General features: G+C 39.8%; 1 protein-coding gene across 1 annotated transcript in view; it reads left to right on the forward strand.

Annotated features, from left to right (window-relative positions):
- Positions 1-107: 107 nt before the first annotated feature.
- The window catches only part of LOC125047965 (glycerophosphocholine cholinephosphodiesterase ENPP6-like), an 88068-nt gene continuing 70675 nt past the window's right edge, over positions 108-17500 (forward strand). Inside the window, exon 1 of the mRNA XM_047646520.1 lies at positions 108-400. The gene's annotated coding sequence lies outside the window, so the exon portion shown is untranslated. The remainder of the gene's footprint in view (positions 401-17500) is intronic.

Below are 17500 nucleotides of genomic sequence, written 5' to 3' on the forward strand. Positions count from 1 at the left end.
GTCATTCGTCTATTCAAAAAGCAATGACCCTAAAGAAACGTGTCAATGCTTTCCAGTGGGGAGGGAAACGGACGAAAAAATAAGTGGAAAGGGGCAGGTAGCGCGCATTAACCAGAGAGCAACTGTGGAGGTGGCGGTCTGGAGGAACACAGGGCAACGAACACCTTTACATTACAGTCTATATTTCAAACTGCGAGTGTAAGGTGTGTGTGTGCTACGGAGGAAAATCGGTAGAGAGAAGCGTCTCTCTCTCTGTGAATCTGTGTTTTGCGGTGTCTTTTCCCCAGACTTATTTTTTTTCTTTTCTTTTCGTGTGAGCAAAGTGAGACATTCTTTGTTTCGTTTTTTTTTTTTTTTTCAAGGCCTATTTTCGTGCATCGTTATTCCCGGTAGATCTAAGGTAAGAATTTTGAATTATCTTTCTATTCTGAAAGAACCAAATTATCGTGTCATTATTATTATTATTATTTTCAGGAATGCGAAAATTGATCTATTTTCCCCACTCATTTACATATACTCGTGTTATGTATTTTAACAATAAGCCGTCGATATCTACCTGATTTGTCACCGAAATAAACACGTACATCCGCGTGCCAATGCAAGATTCGTCCTCATTTATTTCAAGAGTTAATGTTTGGGATCAAAGAATTCCGTCGTCAGGTCGGCTCGTGGGCCAAGGCATCCCAGGTCTGTGATGTCGATTCTCGATATTCGTATCTGCCCTTCCGATGGGTCACGTGCGTCCACTTATACGTACATACATGCATACATGCATAAATACACATGCATAAATGCACACATGCATATATATTTGCAAGTATACATACATGCATACGTGCATATATACATGCATGTGTGCATATATACATGCATACTTTTATACATGCATACATACATGCATACTTTCATACATGCATACATACATGCATACAAAATTTTATACATGCATACTTTTATACATGCATACTTTTATACATGCATACATACATGCATACTTTTATACATGCATATTTTTATACATGCATACATACATGCATACTTTTATACATGCATACATACATGCATACTTTTATACATGCCTACATACATGCATACTTTTATACATACCTGCATGCATACGTACATGGATACGTACTTGCATACATAAATGGATACATGGTTGAATGCATCCATACATGCATACGTACATGTATTTATACATGCATACATACAAATGTATAATCTTTCTTTCTTTTTCGTTTTTTCTTCTTTATCTATTTATCGTTATGATAACTTCATTGCGCGGGAAGCACACTGAATTTAGTATAACAAAAAAAATTCTTCACAAAACTAAAAATTACCATGAAATAAACTTGACTAATACGAAAGAAGCGAAAGCTGACATAAATACGAATAAAAAGCGGAAATTCAAAACAAAACGAAACACAATGAAGAAAAACAAGCAGTCGAGCACAAGACACGACCGATGGTTTATGATTGAGAGAGAGAGAAAAAAAGCAAAAAGTGGTTGTTGAGCTTTCATTGTTGTCAAGTGTTGGTTTATGTTTAGCTGTCAGTGTGCTTTTCCATAATGAAGAGCTGCTGGAATTACGGAATGTGCTTGCCTAGACTGAGAAGAGTGAGTGCGCTTGGGTGCGTGTGAGAATAAGAGTGTGTGTGAGTGAGTGCGTGATAGTGAGTGCGTGAGTGAGAATGAGTGTGTGTGTGTGTGTGTGTGTATGTGTGTGTGTGTGTGTGTGTGTGTGTGTGTGTGTGTGTGTGTGTGTGTGTGTGTGTGTGTGTGTGTGTGTGTGTGTGCTCGCGCTCGTGTGAGGATGTCCTTCTGCGTGTGAGTGAGTGTTTGTTTTGCGATGTATGGTGTGACTTCTGTGATGTGCGTGATTCCTGATTGCCGAAAAGGATAGTTTGGTCATTAGGATGCCATTTCGGTCGGAAATACCCAAATGCTTTAAGTTACGTGTTTTGAGATGTTGGGTGGTTTTGCCGAGAGTCATGCGCCTATTTGTAAACAATGATCGTAGTTCATATCTACACATACATCCACACAGACGCACGCATCCACGCAGACACACACGTCCACACACACGTCCACACGCACGTCCACACACACACGCACGTCCACACACACGTAATTACACAAACACGCGCACGCGCACATATACGGCGTATGTTTAAGTTCATATGAGTATAAGTAAGTTGAAGACCGACAACTAAGATAATGTATCGACTTCCTTAGTCAAGATTAACTGTAAACATAACATTCCAAATATAAAAAAGATGATTCTAGGCCTATTAAAATTCACATTAATTCTCAAAAAAATAATGATACCGGTGTCCGAATACGCGGAGTGAATACGAGAGTCTGTTTTTCGGCGACCGAGGGTGTTCGAATCCGTGGACTGAATACAAGATCCTGCTTTCGGCGTCCGTATGTAAACACTATGATACAGCTCTGAGATTCCAGCTTTTTTCAAAGATAAGGGATACGTGCTCTTCAGAATATATGTACCATTAAAAGGTTTTTAATTTTCTTTAGACGCGTTCCAGAAAGTTGAGATTTCACATTTATATTAGCCCATAATATATTTGTATGTGTGTAAGTATATGATGTGTATATATATATACATATACATACATATATATGTATGTATGTGTATATATAGGCCTATAATGTATAAATATATATGTATGTGTATATATGTATATACATATATGAATAATTATACATATGTGTATATATATACATACATATATATATGTATATATAAATATATATATATATATGTGTGTTTGCATATGTATCTATATTCATACAAACCTTTATATATATAGTTGTTTATCTATACATACATATATAGTTATACATTATATGTATAAATTAATATATATTTATGCATAAATATGTGTGAATATATAATATATATATAATGTAATTGTATTATATATATATGTATATATATGAATTCATATACATATTAATTTATATACATATATATTAATCTATATACATATAAATCAATATATTTACATAAAGCAATATATTTACATAAAGCAATATGTTTACCTAAATCAATATATTTACATATAAATCAGTATATATATATATATATATATATATATATATATATATATTATATATATATCAATAGATATACATATATATATATATGTATATATACACATGAGTATTAATATATATACATATATATATATATATATATATACATACACATGTATATATATGTATGTATAAATATATATATATAGATTTGTGTGTGTGTACACACATGTACATGTATGTATAAATGCATATATGTATACTTATGTATATATGTATAAAATAGATATATATTCATATGTGTATGCATAAAATAGTTATGTACATATTCATATAAATATTCACACATACATATATATATATATATATATATATATATATATATACACTGCATACATATATATACACATTTATACATCCACGCACGCACATACACATATATTTACGCACACACTAACACACACACATGTATACACACACATCCATATGCATATATATATGTATATACATATTTACATGCACGTATGCATATATACCAGGCGGCTCAAAAAAAATCGTGGAAAAAATCCGTAACTAAAAGTCATATGGAAGGATTTTGACTTCAGTGCGCTTGAATATTCTTGTACCAACGTGTTATAACGTGTTCAAACATAAACCCTTAAATGCAGGTATTAACGCATCGCCGCCAGTTGGAGGTCATGTGATCCGAACCATGTCAGAGCAGCTCTTTTTACATCTTCAACCGACGGAAAATTGGTACCTTTCAATGCTTTTTAAGTTTGGAAAGAAAAAGAAGTCGGATGGGGCTAAATCGGGGCTTTGAGGTGGATGTCGAAGGATTTGCCATCCATGTAGCACAGCTCTTGTCTCCCGAGCGCCGTGAGCGGGTGCATTGTCGTGGTGGAAGAGAACGCGTTGATGCAGCTTTCCAGGGCGTTTTTCTGATATTTTTTGACAGCACTCAAAATAATCAGATGTATTTGTTTTCTTGCTCTCGAAGAAAAATCCCCTCTGCATCCCAGAAGACAGTGACCATGACCTTTCCTCTTGGACGCTCAGATTTTGCTTTGGATGATCCATTTCCATCCTTGGGCAGCCACTGCTTTGATTGAATTTGGTCCTCGGGATCGTACTGGTAGAGGCATGTCTCATCCCCTGTCACAATTCTCTGCAGAAAAGCTTCAGAGTCCTCATCCCACTTGTTCAAAATTTCCATTGAAAGATCTACCCTTGTTTGCTGCTGATCTGGGCGCAACAACTTAGGGACCCATCGAGCGGAAAGCTTGCTTATCTCCAAACTCTTCACCAGCATTGTGTGTACAGAACCCGCAGAGATGCTGAGTGTGTCTGCTACTGATTCAGTTATTCGTCTGTCCTTTTCAATCATGTCGCGAACAGCATCAGCATCAATGTTTTCCTCAGAAACTGACGTTGATGGCTTGCCACTGCGGGGTTCATCTTCAATTTCGTTTCTTCCACCACTGAACCAACTTATTCATTTGTAGGTTGTTGATTTCTTCGGGGCATTGTCACCACAAACTTGTTCCAGACTGTCACTGTTTCTCCCAACCGAGTTTCACCTTGAATTTAATGTTTGTCCTAGCCTCGATTTTGGTGGATTCCATGTTGCTTGAATGGCGCCTGACTTCCAACTGACGGCGATGCGTTATTACCTACATTTAAGGGTTCATGTTTGAACACGTTATAACACGTTGGTACAAAAAAAATGTTTGGCTGCACTGAGTTCAAAATCCTTCCATATGATTTTTAGTTACGGATTTTTGAAACCCCTCGTGTATATATATATATATATATATATATATATATATATATATAATATATATAATATATATAATATATATATGTATATATATGTGTACATATATGCACATATATATGTGTGTATGTATATATACACACAAACACACACACACGTGTACATTCCAATCAATATTTTGTCGATCCTTATTAGAATTGTCTACCCAGCACTCTCCCGCCTTGCAAGTAACTCAGGCCCAACCCGACAGCCTTTTCCATTCCCTGGCTGTTTGGCCGACATGAATTTCTCTTATGGCCCGCGACATCTTCGATATACGGCAATATTCTGGGTATTTGCTAACGATTACCCCGAACGTTGCACGCTATCAAATTCAATTTAGTAAGTGTTCAAGCCTCGTTTTCCCTTTAATCAGCAACATCATTATCGGTGCCGAGGGTGGTCAGGAAGGCGTAATATAAAATCTACGGTTACTGTTCGCAGTTTTTAAAGTACTATCTGCAACGTAGCTTATGAAATAACACTTTAGTTTTACATTACTCGGCTTCGTGTAGTATAACTTTTTTCGATAAATTGGGTGCTGGGATACGAGGACTTTGCGTGATTGATTCAGCCGTTCTCATGGTCTTCATATTAATTTTCTTGTTTTTTCTGATTTGATATTTAAAGTTTAGAACGGAACCAGTACTTATAAGCGGGTTTAATCAGAGTTTTGAAACTAAATTGATAAAGAGCTATATTGCTGTATTTAGTTTTTTTTCATTAGCTAATAAAATGCAAGTGATTAAATGGATCAAAACACTAAGTGTATTTACTAGCAACGTGAACTCTAGACTATGTACATACGTTCTCTATTCTTATTGCTTTACAGTTTGGTTGATTTAAAACATGGAACGAAAATGGAAATGATATCGACATATTTAAACATATTAAGATAAAGCAGACCATTGCAATTGATAAAAAATAACGTTAATAATACGAAGAAAAGAACTTAAGAAGAATAAATACACGAACAACTATTCCTGCAACAAAGGAACATCGGAGGCACAAAAGTACTTACCTATAGTATGAGGTCGTCCTTTTAGGAAAATGGGCGGAAACCTCATATTAGCAACTGTTATCTCGTAATTGCAACACTGTACCCGAGGTCGAAGGGTGCGAGCGAGGAGGAGAAACAGTCGACTCAGACACCGGAGTTGTTGTTTTCTTGCATTAGACTGTATAAAAAATCGTCCATTTTCTTATGGCGGGGCAGAGCCACGTGGTGTGGTCGAGTCTGACATTGCCTGGTAATTATAGCGTTGGATTATAATGGTCTGGGGGACACGACCTATGACCTAGCTTCAGTCTGGTGCAGATTTCAGGCCCGACCTCGGAAGGACGTACTGGAAACACAGCAAATAAACACGTCGTTCTTTTTATATACACTTAAACTGATTTGCATATTCGTCCCTTTGTACAATTCAGATGACGGAATCCCTCGGTTCACATAACACGGTCTCGTCACTTTTCACGATACACTGTTGGTGGCTTCACTGTTCACAGGACACTGACACTCGAGCCAGACTGCATTCCTCTGGCTTCTGAGAATAACAAAGACTACTTTATCACGCCATAAATACAGCAATCGATGCTCGCTGAATTTCTCTCGACTCTCGCTTCATAACCCTGTGCTGTGTTATATTCATATAGGGATATGTTCATGATATTTAATATATTTATATATACATATATTTATTCATACATATATACATATATATCCATATATATACACGTTTATATACATATATATGTGTGTATATATATTATATATAGATTCACACACACATATATATATACATACATTAATATATATAAATATATATATTATATGATATACATTGTGTGTGTCTATATATATATAAATATATATATTTATATATATTTATATATATTTAAATTTATATATACACGTGTGTGTGTGTGTGTGTGTGTGTGTGTGTGTAGATAGAAAGATGGATTAAAACAATTGTTACGATTTTCTTCAGTAGTTATTACAGTGGATGTTACCATAGCTTTCTTACTGCTGATATGTATTTTCTCCTTTAAATCGATATCAATTTCGCATTTCATCATAGTTGCTATAATTATCCAAGTGAAATCCCTTGCGATATGACCATTTTCACTAATGTGATCACTATCACTTTAATTATATTTGCTATTCATTATCAATTTAGACACCGTGATTCCATTTGCCTTTATTACTACATTACGACTGAATTTGTTTGAGGCGATGTGCTTAATGTGTTTCTGAAACCGATGCTGAATTTACCAGGAATACTGCCCTCCAAAAAGCAAGCGAATTAATTGGGGGAAAAACAAGATTCCCTAATCGTCCTTAGCATTATCATTACGTACCTTCTCCCAGCCTCCGAGGAAAGTACCCAAAGCGAAACGAGCGGATTTTGCTAAATGTTAGCGGAGCCCTTTTATACCGAATGGGATTTTCGCTAATGCTAGCGGGATACGGCACGCGCTAATGGAATAGGTTTCTCTTGTAAATATGTTGTTTTTTTCGTCGCTTTTGAAGTGTATAACGTTCGATATATTGGTAAAGATGGCATTAGGGGAATGGTTGATTTTAGCTTCTGTTTGTAAATGGAATTTTGAAAAGAAAATCGGCTTATCATATTCATTTTCTCGATGTCTTACTGCAGTCCATTTCAGCCAAGACTATAAAAGGATTAAATCAATGAAACGCAAAATGTATAAGTAACACATTGATTGAATATATAAATAAAGCGAGAAGTAAATAAATGAGTAACGTGTTCGATAAATTAACAGATAAAAAGTGAACTCCATAACTAGCATAAACCAATCGATTAATTTCAATAAACACAGCAGTTCCTCGAGTACTTAAAAACAAACAAACAAACAAAAAAGCAAACGACTTCAACGCCAAGACGAAAGACAAGCAAGATTCTCGCAAGACACAGACAGTGACGAAGCTATGGCATTTGCAACACATTCACAGCCGCTGATTCGTGCAACATTTGCAACATGTAGGCTATCACGACTTCTCAGGGCTTCTCTGTTATACTGTGGGGCTTCCTCGGCCTCTGATTATAGGAGAGATATGGACGAAAGAGGGAATTGAAATAGAGGAGAAGGGTGAGAGAGAGGGAGAAGGTGGGGGATTAAAGGGGTGGAGGGGGGGAGAGAAAGACGGGGGGGGGGAGATACGGAAGGAGAGGGGGGTATGGGGAGAAGGGGGAAAGAGAGAGAGAGAGAGAGTGAAAGAAAGATGGATTAGAAAGAGAGAGAATGGGGAAAAAGAGAGACCATACGGGAAAAAAAACACCAGTCAAACACACACAAAAAAAAAACATAAGAAAAAAACACTCCCACAAGAGGAAAAGGTCAAGAGGTAACGAGGTCATACACACCGCATTCTCGCCGTCACGCTCCGGTCACGTCCTTCGCAAGGTCGCCGGGGTGTTCCCCGCGCCCGCCGGGAAGACGTCCTGAGCTGTTGTCTGGCTTCGAGCTATCCCCCCTCACCCCGCCTCCTCCTCCTCCTCCTCCTCCTCCTCCTCCTCCTCCTCCTCCCCCTCCTCCCCCTCCCCCTCCTCCTCCCCCTCCCCCTCCTCTCCTCTCACCCACCTTCCCCCTCTTCCTCCTTCCTGCCCTCCTCTCCCCTTCCCCCTTCTCTTCCCCTCTCACCCCTTTCCCCCTCCTCCTCCTCTCCCCTTCTCCTCCTCCTCCTCCTCCTCCTCTCCCCTTCTCTTCTTCTTCCTCCTCCTCTCCCCTTCTCTTCCTCCTCCTCCTCCTCCTCTCCCCTTCTCTTCTTCTTCCTCCTCCTCCTCCTCCTCCTCCTCTCCCCTTCTCCTCATCCTCCTCCTTCTCCTCCTCCTCCTCCTCCTCTCCCCTTTTCCTCCTATTCCTCCTCCTCCTCTCCCCTTCTCCTCCTTCTCCTCCTACTTCTCCTCCTCCTCCTCTCCCCTTACCCTTCCTCTTCCCCTCATACCCCCTTCCCCTTCCTCCTCCTCCTCTCCCCTACTCCCCTTCTCCTCCTCCTCCTCCTTTCTGCCTTTCTCCCCCTTTCCTCCTCCTCTTCCTCCTCCTCCTCCTCCTCTTCCTCTCCCCTCACCCCCCTTCCCCCTCCTCCTCCTCCTCCTCCTCCTTCCCGCCTTCCTCCCTTCCCCCTTCCCCTCCCCCCTTCCCCCAGTTGTCTAGTTGGCTCGGCTGCAACACACGCCGCGGGAAGGGGGGGGGGGATGCGAGGGGAGGGAGGGGGAGGAAGAAGGAGAGAGAGAGGGAGAAGGAGTGGAGGATGTGAAGGAAGGACATGCAAATAGGAGGAGTTGTAAGGAAGAGAACAGAGAATGGGAGGAAGGAAGAGGAGAAGGAATGGTAGAAAGGAAGAGGATGCGAAGGTGAAGAATACGTGTGTGGGGGGGGGGGGGGGGAGAAAGTGAAAGGAGAATAGAGGAGGAAGAGTTGAGAGAGAGAGGGGGGGGAGAAGGGAAATGGGGGGGATATAAATAGTGAAAGGAGAATATAGGAGGAAGAGTGGAGAGAGAGAGGGGAGAGGAGAGACCGAGGGAGAGAAAGGAAAATAGAGGAGGAGTGGAGAGCGGAAGAGGAGAAGGAGAAATGGGGGAGAGAAGCAATCTCTTGATAACGGAGGTTTTCTCCAGAGATTCCTTGACAGACTGAATATATATATGCGAAGTCAGGCATGCGAATAACATACGACAGATATAGACATTTTCGACATTTTGAAAGATAAAAGGGGCATGGATAAACGAGAAAAGTTACATGCATAATAAAAAAAAAGTACATAGGAAATTCTGTGGCTTGTAAAACGAAATTCTGGCGTTATTGAAATTGTATAGCAAACATTACTTACTGTCAATATTGTTTATTTATTTATTTGTTTTTAGGATATGCCTTTAGTTTTCATTTTGTTTTGTTAGAAATATAGCCGGAAAAGTTTGTCTTGGTGAACAATATTGTCCGAATAATGACACTTGAACCAAATTTTAAATGAACTTGGAAATTATCGGAAATTTTTTTCTCCAAATTCAAGTATTATTTCCTTAAGCATGTTTGGAAAATGAAGATACTCGGGCGAAAAGATATTCATAGTCTTAATCGAGTAATATGGCATAATTGTGGAGAGAATTAAGCGATATAAAAGAATGTATTCATTACTGTTGAGGGATGCGAACGTGGGCCGCCCTCCATAGACGAATAACAAATGAGCAACGGCGCTTCCCGTGCGCACGACTTTCCAAGCTGAATTTTCACATAATTGAGATCTTGCATTTTGGTCAGTTTTAAAATCAAATAATGTCACTTTTTAAAATTAATACAAGTTCATATTAAGCGCCTTTTGAATAATAAATTGCTTCCATCTAATAGCGTTATTAACTGATGGGTAATTACGGATAATAACAATAACACAACCTAGATTATTAATAACTTATTCAGTTTATCGATAATAAGTTTAATTCCTTTTAATATATTATTCATTATCAGTATAACAAGGGCGTAAGGGACATTTTGAAGTGTCCTAGCCTCCTTTTTTGTACCAAATTGACGTTTGTTCATGTACTGTAATATCACATATCTTTAATGTTGTATATGCTATCTTGATGCTTAATTTTGAGTTAATATATTGTATTATGATAGTAATAATGAGTAATGATAAAGTTGATGATAACAATTGATGAGATGATGGAGAGGAGAATTATTATTATTGTTATATAACTTTTTATTATAATAACAGTAATAATAATAATAATAATAACTAATAATCATAACGATGATAATAATAACTAATAATCATAACGATGATGATGATAATAATAATAATAATAATAATAATAATAATAATAATAATAACAATGATAATAACTAATGATAATAATAACAATAAAAATAACAACAGTAATAACAATGATAATAATAATAATAACAGTAATAATAACAACAATAATAATAACAGTAATAATAACAACAGTAATAATAACAGTAATAATAACAATAATAATAACAGTAATAATAACAACAGTAATAACAACAACAGTAATAGCAACAACAGTAATAGCAACAACAGTAATAATAATAACAACAACAATAATAACAACAATAATAATAATAATAATAACAACAATAATAACAACAATAATAACAACGACAATAACAACAACGATAACAACAACGATAATAACAATAAAGGTAATAATGATAATAATGATAATGATAATGATAATATTAATCATAGTAGTAATAAGAGTAATTAACTAACCAGTGATAAATTATAAAAGACAATGATTATATCAGTAATTCCAATTCATCGCTAAAAGCATTGTTAATGGGAACGACTAATCGACTGCCTTTTTCACACTCTAATTAAATCACTCTCAAGTCCTAGACCACGCCCACTCCTACAAGGGAACGCCCACGAGGAGGTTGGATAACGGCATTACGATATCAGGAAAAAAAAAAATAAAGAAGAAAGAAAAAATATGTATATGAAAGGTAGGCCTAAATCTGAAAGGATTTTGTGAGCCGCGCGTGCAAGAAAGATCCCGCTGGACGATTGTTTAAGAAAGCTTTCGTTAAAATCTTTAATTGTTGTTGTGATGATTTTATTGAATGATTTATTTTCACGTTTATCTCTTCATTCGTTTGCTCATTTGGTTGTTTATTTATCCGTTTGTTTGTTCATCTGTAACGTTTTTTTTTTTTATTATTCTCATGTCTCTGTTTATGTATATTTTCTTTATTTTTTTTGTTTTCTATTGGAATTGTTTTATTTTTTTTATTTACTCATCTACCTCTTTTGTCATTCATCTCTATCCCAGTGTTTTTTAGTCACTGATCTATCTATTTATCTATCTATCTATATATCTGTATATCTATCTATCTATTTATCTATCTATATTTCCCTTCTTTCATCTTTTCCTCTTTTCTCTCTTTTTTTTTCTCTTTTTTATTTAATTTCTTTAACCTCTCCCAGAACTGCAGATATTTCGATATTCTGGGATTCGCTTCCACACGAGCACAGGCGCCAGTTGTCATGCCACAGAAGCGGCGTTGCAGGAGTAAGTGAAAGGAAAAAGAAAAGAACATTTTTCAATAAGAAATAATGATGAGAGAGAGGAAAAGAAATAAGAGGAAAAGTAATAACAAAGGAAAAGTCATAAGAAAGAGGAAAAGAAATAAAGAGGAAAAGTAATAAAAAAGGAAAAGTAATAACAAAAGGAAAAGTAATAAAAAAGGAAAAGTAATAAAAAAGGAAAAGTAATAAAAAAGGAAAAGTAATAAAAAAGGACTTATTTCCGTCTGTTAAAAAAAAAAAAAAAATGCATCGCCATTTTTGCCTATCCTTTTTTCGCAAAATTGACAAACATAAAAGAAACCGAAGGCTAAGGATAGTGATAGATTCTGGTATATTTTTATTGCGAATTCTAAAAAAAAAAAACCACTCAAATCGAAAGCTAAATTTGGAAAAGGGGAAAAAGACGCATTAGCGTGGGATGGGCAGACCGAGCGTGGAGATTAGCTTGATGGTCCGTCGATGCCGCCTTCGTTTGCCTCAGGTCGATGGGTCGCTGTCCGTGCTTCTGTCTGAGGTCTGTTTGTCTGTCTGTTTGTCTCTCACGCGCTCTCCTTTTCTCTCTCACTCTTTCTATCTGTCTGTCTCTCACTCGCGCTCTCCCTCCCTCCTCTCCCCCTCTCCCCCCCTCTCCCTCTTCCCCCCCTCTCTCTCTCTCTCTCTCCCTCTCCTCCCCCCCTCTCCCCCCCCTTTCTCTCTCTCTCTCCTTTCCTCTTTTCCTTCCTCCCCCATACACCCCCTTATCTCTTTCCCCTCCTTTTCTTCTCTCTCAATCTTATCATTCTTTTCTCTCTGTCCCTTATCCTTTCCCTCCTTTCCCTCATCTTTCTCTCTCTCTCTCTCTCTTTTTATATTTCACACGCGCACAAAACTTCATGCAACACACATTTTGCAGCTGAAAAGAGAGAGAGAGAGAGAGAGAGAGAAAGAAAGAAAGAAAGAAAGAGAGAAAGAGAGAGAAAGAAAGAAAGAGAAAAGAAAGAGAGAAAGAGAGAGAGAGAGAAAGAAAGAAAGAAAGAGAGAGAGAGAGAGAGAAAGAAAGAGAAGAGAAGAAAAAGGAGAAACTAAAACTCGCGAAGGACAACCACCCAGCTCTCTGTCAGCGTCTTTGGATTTTATTTCGTCTCTTTGATAGCCAGGGTACAGTAATTATCGATAATGAGGGTCATCATATATCATCAGGAAATTAAGAATTAAAATTTTTATTTTATTTCGTCCAGTGACATGAAAGCTGGTTAGATTTTTTTTACGGCGGGTCTAAATGTAGTATTATTTACTGGAAATTATCGTACATCAGTTATGTGCATGAATGTTTTTTTTTTGTTTTTTTTTCTTTTTCTTTCTTTCGTAACAGTAGAGATAGTGTTTTGTATGATTTTGGTGATAGATAATTTGTAGTGATGATAGATAAGTAGACAAAGGTATACTGTTATTTACGTTTACGTGCACATGTACACACGCACGGAAGAACACACGCATACACACACACACACACACACACACACACACACACACACACACACACACACACACACACCCACAACCCACGCTTACACAAAATCCTGAAAAAAAAATGAAAACCGAAATTCACCTTTATGACTCGGACTCATTCAAGAATTATGGCCACTTAATGAATGAATTCTATTGGCAAACAGACACGTACTGCGCCATTCTGCATCGCGACCGGGGAACCAAATCGATACAAACAGACAAATTAAAGCGGTTTTAATAGCATTCGTTATTTTTTTTTTTTTTTTTTTTTTTTTTTTTTAGAAATATCTTGAACGATTCAAGGAAATTAGATACGGCCTTAGGTATAACGTTTTCTATTATAAACAGAATATGTCTTATTTCTTTCTATCTTTTTTATTTTGACTGTACTTTAAACTTTTTTTTTTCCCCTTGAACATAACAAACTTTGAAATGCATCGGCGAAGAAAAGGTTATTGGTTAATCATTTGTTCAGAGACTTTTCAGACAGTGAATTTGTTTTTTTTTTTTTTTGTTTTGTTTTTCAGTGACGTTATGCAACCTTAATCGATGAGATGGAAATACGGTGACCTCAAATGAGAGAGAGAGAGGGGGGGGGGAGGGGAGGGAGGGAGGGGGGGAGGAGAGAGAGGTACGGAGAGGGAGGGACGGAGAGGAAGGAAGGGAGGGAGGGAAGGAGAGAGGAAGAGGGAGGGACGGAGAGGAAGGGAGGGAGGGAAGGAGAGAGGCACAGAGAGGAAGAGAGGGAGGGAACGAGGGAAGGAGAGAGAGATAAACAGAGACACACACAGGTACACAGATTGATAGATATGCAGATAGATATACTATACAGACACAGACAGAAAAAGCGAAATTGGTAGAACGAGACAGACAGAGACGGACAGACTGGCAGACAGACAGAGACGGACAGACTGGCAGACAGACAGGAAGACGGATAACAAAACGAGATGGCAGACAGACTGAACGGACAGACGCAGACAGACAGAGACGGACGACTGGCAGACAGACAGAGACGGACAGACTGGCAGACAGACACGACTGAACAGCAAAACGACAGACTGGCAGACAGACAGAGACGGACAGACTGGCAGACAGACAGAGACGGACAGACTGCGGGAACAGACACAGAGACGGACAGACTGGCAGACAGACAGAGACGGACAGACTGGTAGACAGACTGGCAGACAGACAGAGACGGACAGACTGGCAGACAGACAGAGACGGACAGACTGGCAGACAGACAGAGACGGACAGACTGGCAGACAGACAGAGAACAGACTGGCAGACAGACAGAGACGGACAGACTGGCAGACAGACAGAGACAAACAGACTGGCAGACAGACAGAGACAAACAGACTGGCAGCAGACAGACTGGCAGACAGACAGAGACAAACAGACAGGAAGGCAGGCAGAGAGAGACAGGAAGAGAGCGAAACACAGAGAGAAAAGCAAACTCCTCTGCTTCTCTCTCCCCCCTCCCCCTCCCCCTTTCGCTTACTGCCTCGAGCAACCACATCCACGAAGTCTGGCAGGAACAGAACGTGAATAGAGAGAGAGAGAAGGGAAAAGGAAGCAGAACATGTGAAACGAAACGGACAAGGAGAAAATAAAGTATTTGTTAAGGAAGGGTTGACATGATCTCTGTTTCCAATGTTTATATATGTGTGTGTGTGTGTGTGTGTGTGTGTGTGTATTTGATATATATTTATGTTTGTGTGTATATGTACACATATATATTGATATATATTATATATATTTATGTGTGTGTGTGTTTGATATATTTGTGTGTGTATGTATAATGGTATGCATGTCTGTGCGCGTGTCCGTTTGCCCTTTATGGATTAGTCTTCCAGCAGCGGATTCAACGGCTTAGAGAGAGCATAAGCAGTTATGTTGCAACTATGGTATATTCACGCAAATAATACCGGTAAAGCTTTTTTTTCTTTCTTTTTCTGCCCAGACAACATTGCCAAACAAATGACATCCACTCATCCATTCATCCACAGGCAGAAACCAACAAAGACTGGATTTACTATACTGACAAAAAACTAAAACAAAAAGGTCTGTTTTAAAACCATAGATTCTGAATGTCTGTCTGTATCTGCGTGTGTATCTGCGTGTGTATCTACATGTACACATCATACACAGGCTCTGGTATCGAATGAGACAAAAGCTCGAAAGATAAAAGGAGAAACTATTTATAGAAAAAGGTTACGTGTTTTTTTTTTTTTCTTTCTTTTTTTCATCTTTTAATATCAGGAAATGAATATAAGGGAGGTAAGATTAATTTTTAAAAAAAAAAACTCGTTCTGAAAGCTATTTTAATTCCATAGAAGCATTATTCTGTAGATGAATAATTAGATTAATTCACGCAACGACGCGGTTAATAAACTTAATTCAAGAAAAAAAAGCATGGTAACCACGCCACAAACGCGTTTCCGAACTTATCACTCACAGATATTAGTCGTAGACCGCCAGGAAGGAAGGAAGGAGGGAGAGAGGGAAGGAAGGAGGAGGGAAGAGGGAAGGAAGGAAGGAAGGAAGGAGGGAGAGAGGGAAGGAGGAAGGAGGGAGGGAGAGAGGGAAGGAAGGAAGGAAGGAGGGAGAGAGGGAAGGAAGGAAGGAAGGAGGGAGAGAGGGAAGGAAGGAGGAAGGAGGGAGAGGAGGGAGGAGGAAGGAAGGAGGAGGAAGAGGGAGGAGGAGGAGAGGGAGGAAGGAAGGAAGGAGGGAGAGAGGGAAGGAAGGAAGGAAGGAGGAGGGAGAGGGAAGGAAGGAAGGAAGGAGGGAGAGAGGGAAGGAAGGAAGGAGGGAGATAGGGAGGGAAGGAAGGAAGGAGGAGAGAGGGAAGGAAGGAAGGAAGGAGGGAGAGAGGGAAGGAAGGAAGGAAGGAGGGAGAGAGGGAAGGAAGGAAGGAAGGAAGGAGAAGGAGGGAGAGAGGAAGAAGGAGGGAGAGAGAATGAAGAGAGGAGAGGGGAGGGAGGGAGAGAGAGAAGGAAGAGAGAGGGGAGGGAGGAAGGGAGAGAGAATGAGAGAGAGAGGGGAGGGAGGGAGGAGAGAGAATGAGAGAGAGGGGGGGAGGGAGGGAGGGAGAGAGAATGAGAGAGAGAGGGGAGGGAGGGAGGGAGAGAGAATGAGAGAGAGAGGGGAGGGAGGGAGGGAGAGAGAATGAGAGAGAGAGGGGAGGGAGGGAGGGAGAGAGAATGAGAGAGAGAGGGGAGGGAGGGAGGGAGAGAGAATGAGAGAGAGGGGGGAGGGACGGAGGGAGAGAGGGAATGAGAGAGAGGGGGGAGGGGAGGGAGGGAGAGAGAATGAGAGAGAGAGGGGAGGGAGGGAGGGAGAGAGAATGAGAGAGAGAGGGGAGGGAGGGAGGGAGAGAGAATGAGAGAGAGAGGGGAGGGAGGGGAGGGAGAGAGAATGAGAGAGAGAGGGGGGGGAGGGAGGGAGAGAGAATGAGAGAGAGAGGGGGGAGGGAGGGAGAGAGAATGAGAGAGAGAGGGGAGGGAGGGAGGGAGAGAGAATAAAGAGAGAGGGGAGGGACGGAGGAGAGAGGGAATGAGAGAGAGGGGGGAGGGAGGGAGAGAGAATGGAGGAAGGGAGGGAGGGAGGGAAGAGAATGAAGAGAGAGGGGAGGGAGGAGGGAGAGTGAATGAGAGAAGAGGGGAGAGGGAGGAGAGAGAATGAGAGAGAGAGGGGAGGAGGAGAGAGAAGAAGAGAGAGGGGGGGAGGGAGAGAGAGAGAGAGTTCGCAGGATATTTTCAGAGTTTTCCTTTCCCTCTCTCATTCCGGGTCCTCCTTCCTCCTTCCTCGCACCCCCCACCCTCGTGCACCCGCCGAGTCGTCTGCAGGCTGGTCACCGCAATCACACATTGACGGAATCGATAGCGGATTTAGACTACAGTAACAGACAAACACACAAACAAACCCGCGCGCAAGCAAGCAAGCACGCGAAAGCAAGCACACGATCCCACACGAAGCCTCATATAGAAGCAAGCCCGCTCGAGATGATCCAAGCTTAGGAGGCATTTCTAAAAGGTACGCGCGCTTCATAACCACACACGGACATGCA

This window comes from Penaeus chinensis, chromosome 4 (genome assembly GCF_019202785.1).
Source record: "Penaeus chinensis breed Huanghai No. 1 chromosome 4, ASM1920278v2, whole genome shotgun sequence".
NCBI classification, from domain to species: domain Eukaryota; kingdom Metazoa; phylum Arthropoda; class Malacostraca; order Decapoda; family Penaeidae; genus Penaeus; species Penaeus chinensis.